Genomic DNA, 22,351 nt, shown 5'->3' on the forward strand with positions numbered 1-22,351 from the left:
TGCGTTTCAGCAGATTGCTCGGCAGATCCCTGTTCAAAGGCAGGTAGATCCACCTTGGGCTATGTTTGCACAGACCTTGTCCAGTATAGCTGAACGGGTAATCCCTACAGCTTCAATACCAGGAGTAGGGTACACTATTAACCCATACATGCAGCTCCCTTCTTACGGTATATCCCCAACAGCTTCTCCAAGGAAACAAGGTGATAAACCGAGTGTAAATATATCATCTAATTCACAGGCTACACAGGATGATACATCAGATGATGACAGCTCTATATACTCTGCTTCAGCATATGAAGAACAGGTAGAAGGTATCAGCTCAAAGGATATAGCTGAATTAATTGGAGCAATGAAGGCTATTCTATCCTTAGAGGATTCAGCAGAGCCAGTGTTAAAAACTAAGGCACCTGTGTTTAAACGTCCCAAAACAGTTAGGGTCGAGTTTCCAGGGTCAGATCAGCTGACGGAAATCACGGAGGAAGCTTGGGCTACACCCAATAACAAATATAGAATTCAAAAAAATTGGGATTCCTATTACCCTTTTCAAACTGGGGACTGTTTAAAAAGAGAAGTGCCTCCTAAGGTAGATATGCATGTCATTCGATTAGTGCGAAAATCTATATTGCCTTTACCGTCAACATCATTAAATGATGTCACAGACAGAAGAGTGGATGGGTTTTTGAAAACCATATTTTCTCTGTCAGGGACAGTCATAAGGCCAGCTATGGCTTCAGCTTGAATGGCAAAGACGGTAGCTGAATGGGCTGAGGTACTGGAAGACGGGCTTTCAGCACCTACTAGGGAGCAGGAATCCCATATAGCTCACATGAAGCAGGCTGCGGTATTCTTAGAAGAAGCGGCAATAGATATGGGTACTATTGCTTCCAAAGCGTCAGCCTTAATGGTAGCTGCTCGCAGAGCAATTTGGCTACGTACATGGAAAGATGATTCAGAATCTAAGAAGGTTCTGGAATCTTTGCCTTTTGTTGGGAATATTCTGTTTGGTAAGGAATTGACAGATATTCTGGAGTCAGAAGCAGAATCCAAGAAGGTCAGGTTTCCTGCCAGTTATAACCCCAGACCTAAGGGTTCGGTTTTTCGGCCATTTCGGTCGCAAGGAAAAACAAAAGGAAAAAGTGGTTCTAAGCAGCCCCAATACAATAAGTTTGGTAAGGCAAAGAAGCAATGGGCACCAGAGGGCCAGCTTCCAAACCAGAATATAAGCCATCAGCCTGATGGTGCAGGGCTCCACCGGGGGGACTCCAGGGTAGGGGGCCGACTTCTTCAGTTTGCACACATATGGCAGCAGTCGACAACAGATGCTTGGGTGCAAGAAGCGGTATCTCTGGGTAATGTTTTTCCCTTCAAGAAGCATCCTCCTCGAAGGTTCTTCTGCACCAGCCCATCGCGGATAGAGACGAAGGCCAGGGCTTTGCAAGAAGCAGTTCAGAAATTGCTTCAGTCAGGAGTAATCATTCCAGTTCCCCCTGCACAATGGGGACAGGGGTTTAACTCCAACCTGTTTTTGGTTCAGAAGCCAAATGGGTCATTCCGGCCAATTCTCAATATCAAAATGCTGAACAAATACATTTGGGTACCTCGGTTTCACATGGAGACGTTACGCTCCGTAGTTTTGGCATGGAACCAGGGGATTACATGGTATCTCTGGATATACAGGATGCTCACCTGCATGTTCCTATAGCTTTGTCTCATCAGTGTTACTTTAGGTTCGCCATCCTCCAGCAACATTTTCAGTTCCAGGCCTTACCCTTTGGGTTAGCCACAGCCCCCAGAGTATTTACCAAGATTATGGTGGTTATGGCAGCTTATCTCCGCAAGCAGGGGATAAGAATTTTTCTATACCTCGACAACCTTTTAATCCTGGCACAATCCCAGGAATTTCTCTTGGGCCATCTCCAACAGACAATAACTTGTCTACAGAAGCACGGATGGCTCATAAATTGGGCAAAGTCATCTCTGATTCCGTCAAAACGGAGGATCACTTGGGGGCTGTATTGGATTAAAGTCTGCAGAAAATATTTTTACCTTGGAACAAGATATCCAAGGTGCAGTTAATGACTCAGGAGTTGTTACACAGTCAAACAATATCAATTCACGCAGCAATGCGAGTGATGGGTTTGATGGTGTCAACATTCGACATGGTGGAGTATGCACAATTCCACTTAAGACCTCTGCAGCGTCTGATTCTGGCCAGATGGAATGGAGTACATCAGACAATAAAGAAACAGACTATGGTACTTCCAGTAAAGGTAAAAAGGTCATTAACCTGGTGGGTGCAGACATCCCATCTAGACAAGGTCAGACCCTTTTGGATATCAGATTGGGAGATCCTGACAACGGATGCCAGTTTTCAGGGCTGGGGAGTAGTGTCCGGAAGATTATGGTTCCAGGGACAGTGCACCACAGAAGAAGGTTGCCTGCCAATAAACCTGTTGGAACTTCGGGCCATATACATGGCACTGATTCAGGCAAAGGACACTCTGCAAGGAAAACCAGTCCAGATCCGCACGGACAGTGCAACGGCAGTAGCGTACCTCAACCATCAGGAAGGAACTCGCAGCCAAAAAGCAATGAAGGAGGTAAGTCACATACTAAGGTTGGCAGAACTCCATCTTCCAGCCTTGTCCGCAGTGTTTGTTCCGGGAGTCCTAAACTGGGTAGCGGACTTTCTCAGTCGACACACCATTCAAGCAAGCGAATGGGCTCTACACCCGGAGGTTTTTTAGACTCTAGTAGACAAATGGGGGTTGCCAGAGATAGATCTCATGGCATCCCGTTTGAACAACAAAGTGCCCGCATTCGGGTCAAGAACAAGGGATCCCGGAGCGATCTTTGTGGATGCCTTGTCGGTGAAATGGGACTTTTATCTGGCTTATCTGTTTCCTTGGATTAACCTGTTACCCAGGGTGGTGAGGAAAATAAACCAAGCAAAGGGTGCTGTGATGCTAATAGCTCCGGCTTGGCCCAGAAGGCATTGGTACATAGATCTGCAGAGGATGTCGATGGATGCTCCGATTCTGGTCCCTTAACGTCCAGATCTACTGATGCAGGTCCTTGTTATCACAGGCATCTGGATCGACTGTCTTTGACGGCGTGGCTGTTGAAATCTCTATCCTGAAGTCGAGGAGTCTCACAACAGGTAATTCAAACTATGCTCAGAGCAAGGAAACCCTCCTCAGCTCGCATTTATCACCGAATATGGCAAGCTTATATTCATTGGTGCAGTGAAAGAAGTATGGACCCAAAATCTTTCAGAGTATCCAGGATCTTGGATTTCCTTCAGGCAGGAATGGATAAGGGGGGGTGTTGTAGGTGCACTGTCTCTAGCATTACTGATATCATACAGCTTAGCATATAATAAATAGTGGAGTTTAGTTATGTATTGATCAACGCATGAAGCTGCAGCCCCACGGCAAGGGACTCCACTCTGCTGCAGTACCTAACACTATAGGGGTTCAAACCTAGGGCACGGAACCCCCCAAAAAACCACAGCCAAGCAACCCCAGAGCATCGCAGGGAATTATTATGTGTAGTGAGAAGGATTAAGGGATAGGTGAGAAAAAAAGGGGTGTTATGGGGTGAATTAATATAAGTGAAAAAATTGTGTAACATGTATAATAAACAAACGGTGAAAGTGCCAAATTAAATGTAATGCTGCAATGCCCTGTTGTCGCCCAGCCACGGCAGTCCAGGAGGCCCCGTATCCCAGGAGCCACCCCATTGCTGACGTATTGTTCAGAATAATTGGACTTACCTAGAATTGTGCCATATTCACAAGTGCAGTCATGCTAGGTACCCTAGTTAAAATAAATGAGGGTCAGGTGCGGGTGGGTGCAAGTCTAAGAATGAAGGTGTCTCACTCCTTCAGATGTGTCTATACAAAACACTTTTAGTTTGCTAGGGAGGGGCCTTAGACTGCACACCTATAGCTGCCAGTAATGTGAGGTGCTACCTACTGAGACTTGTAGTTCTACAGAAGAAAAGGGGGGGTGTTGTAGGTGCACTGTCTCTAGCATTACTGATATCATACAGCTTAGCATATAATAAATAGTGGAGTTTAGTTATGTATTGATCAATGCATGAAGCTGCAGCCCTGCGGCAAGGGACTCCACTCTGCTGCAGTACCTAACACTATAGGGGTTCAAACCTAGGGCACGGGACCCCCCAAAAAACCACAGCCAAGCAACCCCAGGGCATCGCAGGGAATTATTATGTGTAGTGAGAAGGATTAAGGGATAGGTGAGAAAAAAAGGGGTGTTATGGGGTGAATTAATATAAGTGAAAAAAGTGTGTAACATGTATAATAAACAAACGGTGAAAGTGCCAAATTAAATGTAATGCTGCGATGCCCTGTTGTCGCCCAGCCACGGCAGTCCAGGAGTCCCCGTATCCCAGGAGCCACCCCATTGCTGACCTATTGTTCAGAATAATTGGACTTACCTAGAATTGTGCGTAGGGCATCGCAGCATTACATTTCATTTGGCACTTTCACCGTTTGTTTATTATACATGTTACACACTTTTTTCACTTATATTAATTCACCCCATAACACCGCTTTTTTTTTCACCTATCCCTTAATCCTTCTCACTACACATAATAATTCCCTGCGATGCCCTGGGGTTGCTTGGCTGTGGTTTTTTGGGGGGTCCCGTGCCCTAGGTTTGAACCCCTATAGTGTTAGGTACTGCAGCAGAGTGGAGTCCCTTGCCGCGGGGCTGCAGCTTCATGCATTGATCAATACATAACTAAACTCCACTATTTATTATATGCTAAGCTGTATGATATCAGTAATGCTAGAGACAGTGCACCTACAACACCCCCCCTTTTCTTCTGTAGAACTACAAATCTCAGTAGGTAGCACCTCACATTACTGGCAGCTATAGGTGTGCAGTCTAAGGCCCCTCCCTAGCAAACTAAAAGTGTTTTGTATAGACACACCTGAAGGAGTGAGACACCTTCATTCTTAGACTTGCACCCACCCTCACCTGACCCTCATTTATTTTAACTAGGGTACCTAGCATGACTGCACTTGTGAATATGGCACAATTCTAGGTAAATCCAATTATTCTGAACAATAGGTCAGCAATGGGGTGGCTCCTGGGGTACGGGGCCTCCTGGACTGCCGTGGCTGGGCGACAACAGGGCATCGCAGCATTACATTTAATTTGGCACTTTCACCGTTTGTTTATTATACATGTTACACACTTTTTTCACTTATATTAATTCACCCCATAACACCCCTTTTTTTCTCACCTATCCCTTAATCCTTCTCACTACACATAATAATTCCCTGCGATGCCCTAAGGTTGCTTGGCTGTGGTTTTTTGGGGGGTCCCGTGCCCTAGGTTTGAACCCCTATAGTGTTAGGTACTGCAGCAGAGTGGAGTCCCTTGCCGCGGGGCTGCAGCTTCATGCATTGATCAATACATAACTAAACTCCACTATTTATTATATGCTAAGCTGTATGATATCAGTAATGCTAGAGACAGTGCACCTACAACACCCCCCCTTTTCTTCTGTAGAACTACAAGTCTCAGTAGGTAGCACCTCACATTACTGGCAGCAATAGGTTTGCAGTCTAAGGCCCCTCCCTAGGAATGGATAAGGGTTTGAAGGTGGCTTCCTTGAGAGTGCAAGTATCAGCATTGACTGTATGGTTTCATAACAAAATTGCCAATTTGCAGGATTTACGTACTTTTTTCCAGGGAATGCTGCGCATTCAACCGCCTTTTGTTCCTCCTGCAGTACCTTGGGATTTAAGTCTGGTTCTCAAAGCCCTTCAAGGTGCTCCGTCTGAACCACTTAATAAAGTGGATCTTAAATGGTTGACAGCTAAAGTTCTCTTTCTACTGACTATGGCATCAGCTAGAAGAGTATCAGATATAGGAGCGCTGTCATGTAAATCTCCTTTTCTGATTTTTTTTATCCAGATAAAGCAGTTCTCAGAACTAGGTCTGGTTATCTTCCTAAGGTGGTATCTAAATTTTACCTTAACAAAGAAATTGTAGTCTCGGCTTTTCAGGTATCGGGACTTTCTGCGGGAGAAGCGTCGTTGGACGTAGTCCGTGCATTAAGAATCTACGTGGATCGTACCAGTGCCATCAGAAAGACAGATTCTCTCTTCATTCTCAACGGATTTCACAAGAGGGGATGGCCTGCTACTAAACAGACGCTAGCAAGATGACTTCGAATGACGATTTCAGAAGCATATTCTCGAGCTGATTTCCCTGTTCCGGCTAATGTCTCTGCTCACTCTACGCGTAAGGTAGGTCCTTCATTGGCAGCACAACATGGTGCTTCAGCAGAACAGATATGTAAGGCAGCCACATGGTCTTCCATTAATACATTCATTAGACATTATGCCTTGGATACTTTTGCCTCTCATGACGCTGAATTCGGGCGTAAGGTTCTCCTGTCTAATCAGGAGCGTCCCCACCACTAAAAATTGCTTTGGGAAATCCCATTGTTATCCTGTGGACCTTGCTGGAGAAATATACGTTATGGTAAGAATTTAACGTTGATAACGGTATTTCTCCTATGTCCACAGGTTTCCACAGGGATCCCACCCTGACGCACCTGATTTGAGGATCTTTATACTCACTAAACTCTTCCCTCTTGCATGGAAGGGTGTGCATGTGTGTTCTTCTCGCCTGAATAGGGTTCTACATAATGCTCCTGCCTAAATGCTTTGGAATCCAACTGATTTGCCTGAGCCAGTGGGCAGGGATATATGGACGGGCCCGTTGCATCCTGGGAGGACTGAAAGCTTGTGATCGTTTGGTGCCAATCCGCTGTCGCTCCATCATATCCCATTGTTATCCTGTGGAAACCTGTGGACATAGGAGAAATACCGTTATCAACGGTAAGTTCTTACCATAACGTATATTTATTGGTTATATGATTGCACTAATCTGAGTTTTACTAATCCGAATTTTAATTTCCTTTGATTTTACATGCCCTGACTTAAGCCGTCTATGCCTCTCCTCTCAATTGTTCATCCTCCATATCTATCAACAAACACGACCCAAGTGGGGTACAGCACACACTACAATTTGTACAAAAAATGTAACACCTACAGTGTCACAATACGTGTATGAGTACAAAATAATAATATACTGCGGTCTGACTGGCAGTGTCACAGTACTCATGAAAATAAAATACAATTGTATAGTACACTGGGGTATAGCACAAACAAAATATATATATTTTTATAATTATATTTTTACGCTTTTTGTTTTTAGCTTTTATTATTTTAATTTTACACTAGGCTGGAGCCCCTGGATGGACGGACAGATCACCCCTTTCAGATACAGCAGATATAGCACCCCTGGACTGATACTGACAGGACACACCAGCCCCTGTATGTTACAGAGTTTATTTAACTAACACTGGTGCAGAGTCCCCTGGATGTTTGGACAGATCACCCCTTTCAGATACAGCAGACAGAGCACCCCTGGACTAAAACTGATAATAAGACACACCAGCCCCTGGATGTTACAGAGTTTATTTAACTAACACTGGTGCAGAGTCCCCTGGATGTTTGGACAGAGCACCCCTTTCAGATACAGCAGACAGAGCACCCCTGAACTGATAATAGGACACACCAGCCCCTGGATGTTACTGAGTTACTTTAATTAGCACTGGGGCAGAGCCCCCTGGATGTATGGACAGAGCACCCCTTTCAGATACAGCAGACACAGAGGCGTCACTTCCTATAAGTACACCCGATGCGGCGCCGGGAAAAAGGGGGAGGCTATAAGTCCCAAACCCCATTTTTTTTTGTCACTCTGGGAGTTCGGGAGATGGGGCTGCCCCCCGGGGAGTGCCGTGGCTGCAGTGCCGGCTCCTACACAGTGTCAGGAGTCGGGCGGGTGACACCCGGGTGGGGGCTGCACCCCCCTTGTGATGCCACTGAGCAGACAGAGCACCCCAAGGCTGATACTGATAATAGGACACACCAGCTCCTGTATGTTATACTGGGTTCATTTAATTAACACTGAGGCAGAGCCCCCTGGATGTATGGACAGAGCACCCCAGTTTAGATACAGCATACAGAGCACCCCTGGACTGATACAGCAGACAGAGCACACCTTTCAGATACAGCAGGCAGAGCACCCCTTTTAGATACACCAGCCCGACAGCACAGTACTGGGATGGACACGTCCGTTCAGTACTCTCTCCATAGAGTGCAAATGGCGCCGATCACCGAGGACCTTTATAGAATCCAAAGCCCGCGAGAATCCGACAGCGGGATGATGGCGTTTTTTCTCGATTTGGGATCCGAGTAAGGCGGGAAACCCAGAGCCGGACTCGGAACCCAAAGTTTGGGTGGGTCCAGTTCTCACCGGACCCGCTCATCTCTAATAATGAGTAAAATTCTACTGTTTCAAAATGTATAACCTAGGGGGTAATTCAGAGTTGATCGCAGCAGCAAATTTGTTAGCAGTTGGGCAAAACCATGTGCACTGCAGGTGTGGCAGATATAACATGTGCAGAGAGAGTTAGATTTGGGTGGGTTATTTTGTTTCTGTGCAGGGTAAATACTGGCTGCTTTATTTTTACACTGCAATTTAGATTTCAGTTTGAACACACCACACCCAAATCTAACTCTCTCTGCACGTTATATCTGCCACACCTGCAGTGCACATAGGTGGTTATTCCGAGTTGTTCGCTCGCTAGCAGTTTTTAGCAGCCGTGCAAACGCTATGCTGCCTCCCACTGGGAGTGTATTTTAGCTTAGCAGAAGTGCGAACGAAAGGATCGCAGAGCGGCTACACAATAATTTAGTGCAGTTTCAGAGTAGCTTCAGACCTACTCAGCGCTTGCGATCACTTCAGACTGTTCAGTTCTTGTTTTGACGTCACGAACACGCCCTGCGTTCGCCCAGCCACGCCTGCGTTTTTCCTGGCACGCCTGCGTTTTTTCGAACACTCCCTGAATACGGTCAGTTGACACCCAGAAACGCCCACTTCCTGTCAATCACTCTGCGGTCTGCAGTGCGACTGAAAAGCTTCGCTAGACCTTATGTGAAAGGACATTGTTCGTTGTAATAGTACGACGCGAGTGCACATTGCGCCGCATACGCATAAGTGCCGTTTTTTTGCCTGATCGCTGCGCAGCGAACGAAAGCAGCTAGCGATCAACTCGGAATGACCCCCATGGTTTTGCCCAACTGCTAACAAATTTGCTGCTTCGATCAACTCTGAATTAGGCCCCTAATCTCTAATTAACAGGTTTTTAATAGGCAGCTGGACACAAAATTACATATTTTGATTCACAGGTAAATCAAAACAGAACAAGTTTACTTAAAAAAAATATATGCCTTAATAATTTCTTACTGCCTTAATAATATTCTGACCTGCTCTTCATACTAGGTTCAATGTTCACTACTTGCATGATGCCACATCTAGCAGGTGAAAACAAGGGCCCTCATTCCGAGTTGTTCGCTCGGTAAAAATCTTCGCATCGCAGCGATTTTCCGCTTAATGCGCATGCGCAATGTCCGCACTGCGACTGCGCCAAGTAAATTTGATATGCAGTTAGGAATTTTACTCACGGCTTTTTCATCGTTCTGGCGATCGTAATGTGATTGACAGGAAATGGGTGTTACTGGGCGGAAACAGGCCGTTTTATGGGCGTGTGGGAAAAAACGCTACCGTTTCCGGAAAAAACGCAGGAGTGGCCGGAGAAACGGAGGAGTGTCTGGCCGAACGCTGGGTGTGTTTGTGACGTCAAACCAGGGACGCCAAGCACTGAACTGATCGCAGATGCCGAGTAAGTCTGGAGCTACTCTGAAACTGCTACGAGGTGTGTAATCGCAATATTGCGAATACATCGTTCGCAATTTTAAGATGCTAAGATTCACTCCCAGTAGGCGGCGGCTTAGCATGAGCAAATCTGCTAAAATCCGCTTGCGAGCGAACAACTCGGAATGAGGGCCAAGGTACGTATTTCACTTCACAATATAGATCAATGCAGAGGTTCCCAAACTGTGTGCCCTGGCTCCCTGGGGTGCCTCGGGACACTTGCAGGGGTGCCCTGGGTTGGTGGTCTAGGACTTATTCAAATTATTCATGGTCAATATAATAGGTAAAACCAGTGCTGGTGGCTGCCAGTCATAAAATACGTGGACAAACAGAAGCAAATCTTGTCCCTCACCACACAACTGACCCTAAGGATGACATGTAAACGCGATCTACTTAATGTAATATTTCTTTCTAAATTTCTCAATAAGAAATTTTTGGCCTAGGAGTGCCGTGAAAAAAAATTCTGATATTCTAGGGCGCCGTGATTCAAAAAAGTTTGGAAACCACTGGATCAATGGGTCTAATTCAGACCTGATCGCAGCAGCAAATTATTTCTCTAAGGGGCAAAACCATGTGCACTGCAGGTGGGGCAGATATAACATGTGCAGAGAGAGTTAGATTTGGGTAGCCTATATTGTTTATTTATGTGCAGAGTAAATACTGGCTGCTTTATTTTTACACTGCAATGTAGATTTCAGTTTGAACACACCACACCCAAATCTAACTCTCTCTGCAAATGTTATAACTGCCTCTCCTGCTGTGCAACATGGCCCTCATTCAGAGTTGTTCGCTCGCTAGCTGCTTTTAGCAGCATTGCACACGCTAAGCCGCCGCCCTCTGGGAGTGAATCTTAGCATAGCAGAATTGCGAACGAAAGATTAGCAGAATTGCGATTAGAAAATTCTTAGCAGTTTCTGAGTAGCTCGAGACTTACTCCTACATTGCGATCAGTTCAGTCAGTTTCGTTCCTGGTTTGACGTCACAAACACACCCAGCGTTCGGCCAGACACTCCCCCGTTTCTCCAGCCATTCCTGCGTTTTTCCCTGAAACGCCTGCGTTTTTCCGCACACTCCCAGAAAACGGTCAGTTTCCGCCCAGAAACACCCACTTCCTGTCAATCACTCACCGATCAGCAGAACGATGAAAAAACTTTGTTACGCCGTGAGTAAAATACCTAACTTTTGTGTAAAATAACTAAGCGCATGCGCTATGCGAATTTTGCGCATGCGCAGTAAGCGACTAATCGCAGTATAGCGAAAATCGGCAACGAGCAAACAACTCGGAATGACCCCCATGGTTTTGCCCATTAGAGAAAAAATGTGTTGCTGTTATTAGGTCTGAATTAGGCCCAACGTCTTGGCTGAATTAACATATTTTTATGCCTGTAAATGACATAGAGGGTTTCATTTTTGAAATTCTTAACATTACGTTACATTAATTGGCAAGAAATGAATTTAAACAACTGTCTAAAACAGAATTCTTAACATTCTTGTACATATTACAAGTTTTGCAACAAGAATGGTTCATTTGTATATTGCTCAATTTTGGCATGTGTAGCCTATTAAACAAATAGTAATGATTGATTTTTCATGACTTCCGTAATGCACAAAAATAACTTGTTAAATATATGGGTTCAGTTATAAGCTACTCAGCCCATGGGCCTCATTCAGACCCTGAGTGCATGAGGCATTATGCAAGATACTGCTTTAGCCCTAGAGTCTATGTAGCCTAGCAAATGATCCAGTATCCAGATGATAGGTCAACCTTAATTATGTCGACATAGTCAATAGCTCAACATGTAAAAGGTTTGCACATATGGTCGACACAAGTTTTTTTTTAATTTGTTCAACTTTTTCATACATTACCATTCACATGGACTACAATTAGGAATAGTAACCTCAAGCATGGCGGACAAACCCATTGGGGCTCCATGTGCTTTGATGAGAAAAACAATACCAAAAAACCTTAAAAATGCTATGTTGGCCTTTTTTTTTGTGTAGACCATATTTTCATGTTGACATTTTCATGTGTCAACATTTTGAATCTGTCGACCTTTTCAGGTGTCTACCTTTTTTCGACCAAATGATCCTGTTAACCTTATGACTTAGTCAACCTTTTCCATCTCGGCATATGGGGGTGACCTATTGATTGTCGACCTAATGATCCATACCCAATGAGCCAGCCTCAGTTAGTTGTAACTGTATATTTTACATAATACTCATGCGCTTAATGTATATTTGGGTATGCAATTAATTGAGCTTTGTAACTCGAAAGGTACTGGAGCAGGGGCGGTTTAAGCCTTTGGGGGTCCTGGGGCACTTAAGACAGAGGGGACCTCTCCCTCTTGTCAGCACCACTTCACTGGCTGTGCCCACTGTGTGTTTGCCTCCCCCTGGGTGCAGCAGATGAAGTCCCAGTGACGAAACACATAAGGGAGTGGCCTAGCGTTGCAAGAGACAGACATGGAATTATTGCTGCCGTAAGCTGTACATGCTAAATGAAAACCTTATATGCTGTTACATTCGCGGTTTTTGATACCGCCAGCTTTGGTAAGCAATCATGACCTTGTGTTTAGAATATTAATAAATATACGTTATGGTAAGAACTTATCGTTGATAACGGTATTTCTCCTAAGTCCACAGGTTCCACAGGATAACAATGGGATATGATGGAGCGTCAGCGGATTGGCACCAATCGATCAAAGCTTTCTGGCCTCCCAGGATGCAACGGGTCCGTCCATATATCCCCACCCACTGGCTTAGGCAAATCAGTTGGATTCCAAAGCAGAAGGCAGGAGCAACATGTAGAGCCCTAATCAGGCGAGAAGAACATACATGCACACCCTTCCGTACAAGAAGGAAGAGGTTAGTGAGTAAAAGGATCCTCAAATCAGGTGCATCAGGGTGGGATCCCTGTGGAACCTATGGACTTAGGAGAAATAAAGTTCTTACCATAAAGTATATTTCTCCAGCAGGGTCCACAGGTTATCCACAGAATAACAATGGGATTTCCCAAAGCAGTTCAGTGGTGGGGACGCTCCTGATGCACAGGAGAATCCTTCGCCCGAATTCAGCATTGTGAGAGGCAAAGGTATCAAAGGCATAATGTCTAATGAATGTGTAAACGGAAGACCATATGGCTGCCTTACATACCTGTTCTGTTTAAGCACCACATTGTGCTGTCCAAAAAGGACCTACCTTATAAGTAGAATGAACAGAGACATTAGCCAGAATAGGGAGATCAGCTTAGAGAATATGCTTCTGAAATCGTCATCTGAAGCTATCTTTGCCAGCATCTGCTTACCAGCCGGCCATCCTCTCTTGTGAAATCCATAGAGAATGAAGAGAGAATCTGCTTTTCTGATGGCACTGGTACAATCCACGTAGATCCCTAATGCATGGATCACGTCCAGCGATGCATCTCCCGCAGAAAGGCCCGGAACCTGAAAGCCGGGACAACAATTTCTTTGTTAAGGTGGAACTTAGTCAACACCTTGGGAAGATACCCAGATCTAGTTCTGAGAACTGGTTTATCTGGATAAAATAATCAGAAATGGGGAACAACATGACAATGTCCCCAAACCTGATATTCCTCTAGCTGACACCGTAGTCAGTAGAAAAATCATTTATGATCCATTTTAATAAAATGGTTTAAATGGGCAACTAGAAGGGCTTTCAGGACTAACACAAGTTCCAAGGCATTGTAGAAGGAATGACCAGAGGCTGAATGCGCAGCATACCCTGGAAAAAAGTACGCACATCCTGTAAGTTGGTCATTTACTTTTGGAACCTTACAGTCAATGCCAACCTTTGCTTTTTCAAGGAAGCCACCTTCAAACCTTTATCCATTCGTGCCCGAAAGAATGCTAAGACCCCGGAACTCTGAAAGATTTAGGGTCCAACCTGCTTTCACTGCACTCCTGAACATAGGCTTGCCATATTTGGTGATAAAGGCGAGCTAAGGAAGGTTTCCTTGCTCTGAACACTGTTTGAATCACCTGTTGAATTATCCTGTTGCCCTCAGGATGATTGTTTCAAAGGCCACGCTGTCAAGGACAGTAGATCGTCAGTAGGTCTGGACGTTGGGGAAGCAGAAGTGGAGCATCCGTTGCCATTCTCTGCTGGTTTTCTTGTTTAACTTTCTCAACACCCTGGGTAATAGGGTGATTGGAGAAACACATAAACCAGAAGAAAGTCTCATCTCACTGATAAGGCATCCACAAAGATCACTCTGGGAGCCTTTGTTCTTGACCCGTATGTGAACACTTTGTTGTTCAGACAAGACTCCATGAGATATATGTCTGGCAAGCACCTCTAGTTTACTGGAATCCGGAAAAATCTCCGGGTGTAGAGCCCATTCACTTCTCTGAATGGTGTGTCAACTTGAGATAGTCCACTTCCCCATTTAGGATTCCCGGAATGAAAACAGCAGACAAGGTTGGATGATGAAGTTCTGCCCATCTTAGTATGTGCTTTACTTTCTTCATCGCTTTTCAGCTGCGAGTTCCTCTCTGATGTTAAGGTACGCTACTATCGTTGCATTGTCCGCTGAACTGGACTGGTTTTCAACGAAGACTATCCTGTGCCTACACCGGTGTCCTGTATATGGCCCGAGGTTCCAACCTTTAACGGCAGACAAATTTCTTCTTAGGGAACACAACCTTCCTGACACTGCTCCTCGGTGTCAGAAATTTCCCAATCTGATATCGACAGGATTTCCCTTTGTCCAGCTGGGATGCCTGTGGCCACCAGGCTGACGACCTTCTTACTTTTATCGTAAGTACCCTAGTCCATTTTCATTATGTGATGCAATCCATTAATACCTACAGCACCTTGTATTCCCAGGTGGTTCCTCCAAGTACCAACCAGGCCAACACTGCTTATCTTCCATGATCCAATGAGATTGGATATATTCAGTGTGGTGTGACTGTAGATTCTATTTGGTAAGAATCAGACGCTGCAGAGACCGCGAGTGGAATTGTGGATACTTCACTCTGTCGATGTAGATACCATCAAACCCATCACCCGAATTGCTGCGTGAATGGATACCGTTTGACTGTGTAACAAGTCTTGAATCATAGACTAAACCCTGGATATTTTGTTGCGAGGTAAAAATTTCTCTCTGCAGACATGATCCAGTACAGCCCCCAAGTGAATCATCCGGTGTGACAGAACTGGAGACACTTCTGGACCATTAATGAGCCACTTGTGCCTCTGCAAACACGTTATTGTCTGTTGCAGATGACGTAAGAGCAATCCCTGTGTGCCAGGATTAAAAGATCGTCTAGGTATGGGAAAATTCTTAACCCCTGCTAGCGGAGATAAGATGTTATCACCCCCATATTCTTGGTAAATGCTCCGGAGACTGTGGCTAACCCAAAGGGTAAGGCCTAGAACTAAAAATGCTGTTGGAGGATAGCAAACCTTTAAATAACACTGATGGACAGTGGTATAGGTACATGAAGGTAAGCATCCTGTATATCCAGGGATAGCATATAATCCCCTGGCTCTATGCCAAGCATAAAGAACGTGACGATTCCAAATGCATTTGTTCAGAATTTTAAGATTGAGCATAAGCCGAAATAACCCATTTGGCCTCCGAATTTAAACCAGGTTGGAGTAAAAACGTTGTCCTTGTTTGCAAGAGGAACTGGAATGACTATTCCTGACTGAAGCAATTTCTAAACTGCTTCTTGCAAAGCCTTGTCCTTCGTCTCTACCCGAGATGGGCTGTCCTAAAGGCGAAATCATACCTAGAGATACGGTGTCAGATCTGTGTGACCTGAAGAAGTCACTCACCCCAGCCTGGGGTCCCCAGGCAGAGGCCCACACCATCCGACTGATGGTTTATTTTTCTACAGCCCCTGGCATTTTCCAGATGGTCTCCCATCCGAGTACTAACCAGGCCCAACACTGCTTAGCTTCCCAACTCAGATGAGATTGGGCCTATCTAGTGTAGTGTAGCTGTAGATCCCAACCAGACTTCTGGCAACCCAATGCCTTCCTATTCTTCCCAGACCTGTTGTATTGGCTTTTTGCTTTCACTCTTCCTAGAGACCAAAAAAAGGGGCCGAAATGCAGAACTTTAGGTTTAAAACTGTATGTGGAAGGAACTTGACCTTTTGGAGTCTGATTCTGACTCCAGAATATCTGTCACTTTTTTACCAAAGAGAATATTTCCAGAAAAGGACAACGATTCAAAAACCTTTCCTAGATTCTGAATCAGCTTCCACGTTCCAGCTAAAACTGCTCTGCAAGCAGGTATAATTGGGGCTGATGCCCTGAAGGAAATAATGTCCAATGCTGCTTCTCCAGGATCATTGCAGCATCAGCCCAGGCAACCACTGCCCTTGCCATTTAAGCCGAAGCCAAGGCTTTCCCTATGACTGCCCTACACAGGGAAAGCAAAGATAGATCACTTGCATAACTACCTTAGGAGCCACCTCTTTTTACACATCCCCAACTGGAAGAAGATAATTAGCATTCCATTTCTCAGGAATTCTAACTTAATACCAGAGAATACCTGGTGTTGTAATTTGTGACCCATCTCGACTATACACCAACAGCAGGATGACCACATTTCTTTCTCAAACTTTTCTCTTCTCTTCTTTACTTCTTTTCTCTTTTCTTGTTGTCTCTTTTTTAGTCATTTTGGGACAAATTGATAAAACCTACTACATACAATCACGAGGCATTATAGAGGGCACCTCCCTATGCACACATATCTTTCTTAGGATCCATACTCCTGTTAATATTTATCTGGTCCAATGACCCATTGAGGTCTCATTAAAACAAGCCTTGCTTGTGCTGATTGGATAGGATTTGGGTGTAGAACCACAGTGTCTACATCCCCCTACAAGTCTCTTAGGACAGACTAACCAGAACATTTCCACATTTTTTATACATTTTTTTTATTAATTTCTTATTAATTTTCACCTTTGTATTTACTGGAACTTTGGTGCTCATATTTACTCAACCTCACTGTAGTTGATACTTCACCCCAAGAGAGATATACGGTGAACTATTTGTAGGAGTATATATAGATATCATTATATCTTTACTAACTAACCGTGGTGGAATATGAGAGTGTGGATTTTTTCTTAAAATGATCAGTTAATAAATGTTAAGTTTTAATATTTAGTCATATAAACAAATAAACTAGTGCACCCACACAAGAGTCTTCTGCAAGCCAATTTTCTCCAAGTTTTTCTCTGACTCTGGGTGCACCACCAGGGACAAGCAATAGGAACTATTCCTCTATACCAGGCTTTTTCAACCAGTGTGCCGTGGCACACTAGTGTGCCGCGACCACTTGCAAGGTGTGCCGCGAAGCCAGAGCAGCATCCTGCACCTTCAGAGTGAACTGTTGGCCCGGGCTCTTCTTAGTGGATCAGTCGTGCTCCAGTTGCGACGTATGCCTTGAAGACGCGGTGGTGTGATATCATAGGTCACAGCCGCCGCGTCTCACCACCCAGCCAGACCACCTGCCTGCATACACATCGTCCAGTTCCCGCCTGCATACAAGGCTTTCCTTGCACACCTACATCCACACTTGCCCGCCCGCCCACCTGCTGCTCAGTATTCGCAGAACTCCGCTATGAACAACCCCCGCCACTGAGGAACAGGGAGGAGGACAGCTGTCCAGTAGGGGCTAATATTTGTTATTTTATTTCTCCTGGGGGGAACAATAGGATTTATGTGGGGAGAATAAGGATTTATGGATTTATTGGGGGAATAATGTGAATAATTCATGTGGGGAGCAATAGGATTTATGTGGGGAACAATGTGATTGATTTATGTGGGGATCAATAGGATTTATGTCGGGAGCAACATGATTTATGTGGGGAGCAATGTGATTGTTTTTACTGTGAGGGCCAATGTGTGTTTTTTGTTTTTTTTCTGTGGGAAACTGATGGTGTGCCTTGGCAATTTTAAAATATTGTTCGGTGTGCCGCAAGTAAAAAAAAGGTTGAAAATCACTGCTCTATACTGTTAATGCTGGTACTATACAGCATTGTCTAAACCCTTGGACTGGTGCGGAATCATACTCTTTTCCCGAGATACTCTGACTCTGGACACTCAGGTTTTAGGATGTTTAAACACAGGTGCCTTGGTTTTTAACACAGGCTACCTCATTGCTTTAATTACTCAGCTATATTCCAGAGCTGAACCTACCTCTTTTTTGTATGATGAAGTAGAATAAATTGGACTTTCATCTTCCGATGAATTCGACAATGTGTAGCCTGTGAATGTGAAGCTTTTACTTATCATCGGCTCTGAGAAGCTGCTGCTGGGAGTGATACACCATAGGTGGATCTGCATGTAAAGACTATACCTGGTACAGGATTTTGGAGGAATTATCCATTCAGCTTATTGGATAAAGTCTGTGCAAAGAAAACCCAAGGTGGATACACTTGTACCTGAATCTGCTTGTATTTTTGCTGAAGCGAAAAAAAACATTATGCACACAAACCATCCTGAACCAGATCATGAGGATAACACAGCTTTGTAAAATAAACATGAGTGTCCTCACCTTTGCCGCTCTTATACATGATAAATAATCAGCACTTCCACAGTATACTACACAATTTTGTGACTGTAATCACTTTAATTTTTTTTAAATGCTATCCATCCGACCCTCCCATGCATCAGCATTGAGGATCTGCAAGACAAACTTAACAGACATATAGTAAAGTCAGCATCATACTAGCAGACAGTCACATGTTTATATATTAGTATAATAAGCAATATGAGTATATTATCAACTACAAATAACATTTTAAATATGTAGGAGAACACATTTACTGAATCATGTTTTAGACAGATCTAACATTCAGACGCAATGCAAAAGAGACCACAGTAATGGTATACACAGGGGCGTAAGTTCAGCCCAGTCGCCCGGAGACAAGTTGGAGTTTGGTGCCCCGCCCCCCCTTTAATAAAAAAAGAAAGAAAAAGGAAAACAAACATGGTATGTGCATGTTTTAGTGTGTGCATGCGTATAAACTCATGCACTCTCAGCTGGTCTATGCTGTGATTCAGCCATCAGCAGCATGCAGAATCAGTGTTCACCTGCGGGTCCCATCTTACTGTTCAGCAGGAGAGGCAGGTTCACCGTCACTTGCTGCAGCACAGGCTGAGCGGCACCAGGCAGGAGCCGTCCTGTCCCCTATTGCAGGTGTTAGCAGAGCTCCTGGGACAGAGACAATTAACTCTGCAGCAGGTGTGCCACAGAGCTCCGTTGGAAGAGCAGTGGTCACACTTGGATACCGCTGTGAACCACACAGGTGCTGCTGTACATGAAGGTGACCCTTCAGAGCTTGGAGCCCGGAGGCAGGTGTCTCCATTGCCTCTGGGAGTTACGCCCCTGGGTATACAGACTCATATGCAATATGCACTTATCTAACTATTCGTACTCAAAAGGTAGATAGAGATTTAGTGCTGTATTACCCGTACTCAGTAGAGACTCACCCCGCTTCCAAGATCGATCATACGTTAACGAACGCTGAGTGGATCCAGACGCTACTAGTGTACACTGCCGCCACCTGAACCTAGTGAACACAGACGCTCCGGTCACACAGCCGCCTATGCTGCGCCTGGATCCCCTCGTGGTAGCGCTCAGTGAACACTGACGCACCGGTCACACAGCCGCCTATGCTGCGACCGAGTGCCCTCGTGGTAGCAATCAATGAACACAGACGCACCGGTCACACAGCCGCCTATGCTGCGACTGGGTCCCCTCGTGGTGGTAGCGTCTGAGACAGAAGCTAGGAAACAGTTCATGGCGGGAGATTCGGCAGAAACTGGTCATGAACCGGAGGGAGGGGCAACCAGCAGAGCGTCTGACTCCCCCTGCTGACATCAACCCTAGGGATCGTGGCCTCATGCTATTCCTGGAGCCTATGATCCCTAAGGCCTAGCGCTGGAGCACCCGCGGTGGCGGCGCGTCAGCTACTGTTTGGTAGTATCCCCCCAAACAGTGCAGTTGTGTCCGTATTCCATCTAGCTAAGCGGAACCGATGCCTTACCTTCTCCCCGTGCTCCGGCCACAGCCTGGTAACATCTGATGGACCTGATAGTATAGCCGACACAGACGCCCGCTGAAACAGCACTGTACTCGTGGGTAAGCGTTGTCGCGACCCGGTGGAGAGTTGTATGAGCGACTCTTTCTAATATGCGTATAAGACGCTGTTTAGAAAGATCACTCAAAAAAAATAGTAAGACTATAAAAATAAGAAAGCTTAGGACTGCTAAAAAACAGCAGCCCTCTGACCATGGACCGGCTCCTGCCGCACCAAACAAAAAACTGATTTGCCTGAGCCAGTGGGCGGGGATATATGGACGGGCCCGTTGCATCCTGGGAGGCCAGAAAGCTTTGATCGATTGGTGCCAATCCGCTGACGCTCCATCATACCCCATTGTTATCCTGTGGATAACCTGTGGACACTGCCGGAGAAAAGTTGTTTTGGAAAATGCACTACTGGATGCCTCCTTGTTCGTTTTGTTTTAGGATTTATACGCCCGTATTGGATTCGGGATATATAAGGGGAAGACGCCGACCTGACTAACGAGGACTAGACTGCAAAGAGACCAGCTGTAATTACTCAACATATGTGAGAACTGGATTGCTCCATAAAATATATGTGGGACTTGTAGTGCTATGAGACTTGTGGATGGTTACTAATGGAAGCGCATAGAAAGACTTTCTTTTTTATTTTATTGTGTATCCAATTTTTCTATTGCTGCTTTATAGTTGTCACAATGTCTAAGTTTGCTGATTTAAGATCAAAGCGATCCCAGCACTGTTCAAAATTTTTAATGATGATAGAGAATGAGATAAGGTCAGATTATGTATATTATAAACCACTGAAGATAATTATGTGAAGGCAGAACGTCTTTTTATTAAAGAAACAAGAATCTGGTGGGATACTAAAGGACTTGAAAATTATATAAAGTGCAGCAGAGTCCCAAGAGGACTAAGGATAATAAAAAAAATCCCACGTTTGGTAATTCTGATGAGAAATTTCAGAAAGAATGGAATAGGATTTTAGACGAATGCTCTCTAGATCTAATGCGGTTAATTGTTTTTGAAAAAAAAAATGCTTAAAGAGAGAAAAAGAAATGTGCAAGGTAGAAAAAGTATTAGAAACATCTAAAAATACCAAATGCAGTAGTACATTTATTGAATATATGGAGGAGGTAGTGTCTAACGTAGAAAAAGAAATTCTAGAACTAAAAATAAAACAATTCAGCTGCTGCGAGAAAGAAGATTCTGAAAAAGGGCAGGTAAGGAATTGGCCTAAAGCCCAGACAGAAATTAGAACTGAAGGTACCTTTAAAGACTAAAACCCCTTAAGGGGTAAGCGGAATCCGTCAGCTAACTGGCTGAATAATCTGGGTGAGGTTAGAAGTAGAAGTGAAAAGTCAAGTTTTAAATGACAAAAAGTCCAGAGAGATAAAGCGGGGAGGAGACTGTTTAGGAAAGAACAGTGGGGTAGATGTATTAACATGGAGAAGGCATAAGGAAGTGATAAACCAGTGATATGTGCAAGGTGATAAAGGCACCAGCCAATCAGCTCCAATATGTAAATTAATAGTTAGGATCTGATTGGCTGGTGCCTTTTTCACCTTGCACATATCACTGGTTTATCACTTCCTTATGCCTTCTCCAGGTTAATACATCTGCCCCAGTATTCCTCTTCATCACAAACCAATAGGTATGAAGTTCTTAATACATACAAAGAAAATGAATCCTCCAATGTTTTTAGTGAGACGCCACAGAAATTTTAAAAATACATTTCATTAGAAGTGATAATAAGTCTATGGCATACCTCCCAACATGGCCCTCTCCAGGAGGGACAGAATGCTCTGCTCCTGGACTTCCCTCTAAATTTATGATTGCCATCACCTGTAGTGAAACACCTTTCTTAGCCATTACCCTGTTCAAAACAGGTGCCGGCAATCATACATTAAGAGAGAAGTCCAGGAGCAGAGCATTGTGTCCCTCCTGGCAGTGGCGTAACTAGAAATTTTTCTCCCCCAAGCCAAAAAATTCTCTGCCCCCCCCATCCCCATAATTGGCACTAGTAAAGGGATGAACCTGCGCGTGCACCGCAAAAAGGGGGCATGGCTTTGTTGAAATGGGTGTGGCTTCGCATAAAGGGGCGTGGTATTGCAGGAAAAGACTACCTTATACCCCAGTTTTGCACCCTGCACACCCAGACGTTGGCCACCGCAGGAATGAAAAATAATCCCGATTCATGCCCCTTACATTATTTGTAATTTTTCCTCCTTATAGTAATGCCCAGTATACATTATGCCACATACTGCAATGGCCCTTAGACATTATGCCACACACAATAATGCACATGACACAATATGCACACACACCGTAATGCCTGTGACACATTATGACAGGAATCGCAATGCCTGTTATACATTATGCTACACACTGCAATGCCCCTGATACATTATAGCACATACAATGCCTGTGTCACATTATGACACACACCGCAATGACCCTG

At 44.7% G+C, this 22,351-nt stretch overlaps 1 long non-coding RNA gene across 1 annotated transcript in view; it reads left to right on the forward strand.

Annotated features, from left to right (window-relative positions):
- LOC135055869 (uncharacterized) overlaps positions 1–21,292 on the forward strand; it is a 95,371-nt gene extending 74,079 nt beyond the window's left edge. The window contains exon 4 of the long non-coding RNA XR_010243832.1: positions 20,338–21,292. This is a non-coding gene — a long non-coding RNA (uncharacterized LOC135055869). The remainder of the gene's footprint in view (positions 1–20,337) is intronic.
- Positions 21,293–22,351: the final 1,059 nt, after the last annotated feature.

This window comes from Pseudophryne corroboree, chromosome 3 (assembly GCF_028390025.1).
Source record: "Pseudophryne corroboree isolate aPseCor3 chromosome 3, aPseCor3.hap2, whole genome shotgun sequence".
Taxonomy (NCBI): Eukaryota; Metazoa; Chordata; class Amphibia; order Anura; family Myobatrachidae; genus Pseudophryne; species Pseudophryne corroboree.